The sequence below is a fragment of the Papaver somniferum genome, chromosome 8 (assembly GCF_003573695.1).
Source record: "Papaver somniferum cultivar HN1 chromosome 8, ASM357369v1, whole genome shotgun sequence".
NCBI lineage: Eukaryota > Viridiplantae > Streptophyta > Magnoliopsida > Ranunculales > Papaveraceae > Papaver > Papaver somniferum.
In genome coordinates this window covers 21,406,845-21,410,154 of record NC_039365.1, presented here as the reverse complement: position 1 = coordinate 21,410,154, position 3,310 = coordinate 21,406,845, and positions in this window count along the sequence as shown.

Genomic DNA, 3,310 nt, shown 5'->3' with positions numbered 1-3,310 from the left:
TGCTTTCTCAAGCAGGTGACTGTCCCAATAGATGTTGGTTGTTCTCATCGCAAGGAGAGGGGTCTGAGAAGGGTTCATGATGGCGGAAATAATAGTCAGCAGTGATGTATGCTCTGGAGTACTTCAGTGGGTCTTTAGTTGAGATAATTGATGAAATGTAGCCTGAAGTTGGAGTTGTATTGAAAATATCGATCAATAAATACATGAGTTCGCTGTGCAATTAAGAGCATCACCAAGTTACTATGAACGGGAAACTCTTCTCAGGAGTTGGAGTTGTGGCCGAGACGTAGCCGGGAATGAAGAGAATGGTCAGTTTGTTAGCCGGAGTTGGTAACTGAATTTGTGGCTGCCAAGCAGTGAAGTTGAAGTCTGTGGAAGTGTTGTGACAGATTGATGGAGGTGTTGCTCGGAGTCTTCTGCTGGCAGTGGTCAGGAAATGAGTTCAAGTAGCAGCTTGTAGTAATGAATAGCTTGCAAAGAAAATGGTGGTGCAGCCGAGATCAGTTGGCTGCAGTACTCACAACGAGAAGATTTCACAGTCAAGGAGAGTTATGTCTCGGCAGTAGTGGTCGATAGAGCAATGAAGATGTGTCGACTGGTGGAGACGGATTTTTGTCTACAAGGGAGATTGGTCTTTACTGTGAACTCACAGTTTGTTTTGGGGTCTGGCATGGATTGATTGCAGCTGATGATTGAGAAGAATATGGAATCTGGGGTTTGCTGTGTATGAATGGTTGGTATCTCTAATATGAGTTTCGACTGCAATGGGAACTCGGAGATTGACGAGAATTTATTGGCTGCAGTACACACGCTGGTGGTTGCTGTTTGAGCTCGTTTCTGAGATGGACTTTGTGTGATGGCTGTATGTCCTTGAATGAAGAAAGGCAGGTATGAAGAAAGAATTAGCTGCAGATCTTGAGTTTGTTGAATTGGTTTTGCACACAACTGTTTGAGGTGGCAGTCGAGTTGCAGTTGTGAGCTAATGGCTGAAATGTCATCCGAGTTGGAGACAAGTCGAAATTCTCAATGAAGAAATGAAACTCTGAAGAAGTAAAGATGCGTGTCTGTTCAATGGGATTGAGAATGGTTAAGACAGAATGGCTCAGAGAAATGTTAGAAGATTTTGCTGGTATTGGTGGTTGTCTGGTCAGTTCGCAGCCACGAATACAGGTGGAATCATCCATGATTATTGGAAGTAAGTTGTTTCATGATTGGTGGTAATGCAATTTGGCCGGTCAAGGAATAAGAAGATTGCACGGACCAAGGGAGCCAGTGGTGATGGGATGGACTTGGATATCGCTGGTATGTCTGGACTGGACCTTGCTTAGAGTTTAGATTCTCCGAAGCAGATGATGTAAAAATAATTGAGAAGAACAGATGAAGGGAGGTCGGCCTCTGCAGCCGCAACTAGGAGAACTGAACACAGACGGGAGGAAGGAACAGGTAGCCTTCGTCTTGGAGAGCACAAGACCAAGAGAATAGGAAGCGATATCGGTTTAATCCTTTTTCTTTTGTCATTTTGATGGGTTTTAAGAAATCCATGATCATGTTTTGGTAGATTTTCATAATTAGGGTTTTTGTTGAAACCACACTGGGGTATTAGGCTATGTGGATCGATTAATAGAGCAAAAGACCATTATGATTTGAATAAATTAATTCTTGAATATTGTTTATTGATTGATTGAAAAATGAGTTGTTGCATTGCCGGTTATAGAAACCTTTATGCGTAACCGATAGCTTTACAAATATGCTTGTCTCGTTATTTGATAGTCCATGTTTTGGTTAAATTTTTTGATGGGTTATGCTTAGAATAGTCGAGTAATATTTGTGAACTAATAATTAGCTTCGTATAATTTTCTAGCTAATACAATTTGATAGTGCATGCTTAGGTTTATTCTTTTGATGTGCTATGCATTTAGTATATTAGCGATATTTGCGATTCTATGCTTTTAATAGGTGATGTCAATAGAACAGGGGATAAACATATATTCATAATTATGTTTCATTTCAGTAATTGAATTTGAAATAGTGGTGGATACAATTAAACCCTGGTTACCAGTTCTTTCATTGAATTCTTCATATTAGTTCAGTTTAATTTTATTATTTCATTTTCAATTCTAAAAATCCAAAAATATCATTGTTGGTTAATCGATTAGAGATAGTGATTACAGTATTTCCACCGCTCCTCGTGGGAACGACCCGTACTTGCCTATGTCTACATCGTTGACACCGTGCGATTGCGGTTATCACATATAGGCATCTCCAGATCCTATCAATTCTTGGCGCCGCTGTCGGGGAGCGGTTGTGGAATATTGTAATTAGTATTTTTGATTTTGTAAATAGTTAGGTGTTTATTTTATTTTATTTTTTTGAACAGTATTTATTTTTTTAGGATTTCTTTTTCCTTTTGACTTCTTTTGTGCTTCAGAATTTCGTTTCAGGAGCCTTTTTGAGAATGATGAGTGCTTTGCGCGAGACATTGTCTATGACGCTTGGTGAATACATGCATGGGTCACGGTATAAGGAAGTTCTTGCTTATAATCGTCTCAGGTATGTAACTTGGAATCCACTTAATTTCGCTATGGGTGGTTATTCAGATGAGTATCAACCCCAATACTATGAGGGTGAAAATGAACTTGACACTAGAAGTGATTTTAGGAATTATGATACCGATATAATGTCTTAATCTATTGTATCTTACCCAACTCATGATCATTTAACTGATTATTTGTCTATTCAAAAGGACGAGAGTTGTGTTAGAGACGCCATTTATTCATATAATGATGATTTAGAAAAACATATTTATACAGAAGATAATATTGTTGAGTCTAATGACTTAGAGACAGTAGACGTGCATAATAAGATATTTTTTAACCACTCAAGTAAAGAGTTTCCTGTGAATCACTTAGTTGCAGATAGTGACGAGGCGGTTATTCATGATATTGTTGCTCCATTGAGCTCTTGTTTTTCTGATCCATCTAGTGATTTTCAGAATACTGATGTGAATGTTGAACATATTGATATTGGTCAGATAACTTTTGTCGATGATTTTGAGCCTTTATCTGTTTGCTTATCCCACTTTTCTGATTCCGATTACCCCATGATTATTGATATTATCAATGCTTTGCGACCTCCAATAGTTAATCAAGGTAACTCAACAACGGAAGTTATTTCCGCAGATTTAGAACCAGATTTAAGAGTTACTGATTTTGATAAACTTGAACCACTGGATGCATGTATAGGTCATAGTGCTAATATTGATGATTATTTGCCTTTTGTAATTGTCAATTCATTGCTTCCTGTGATTTCT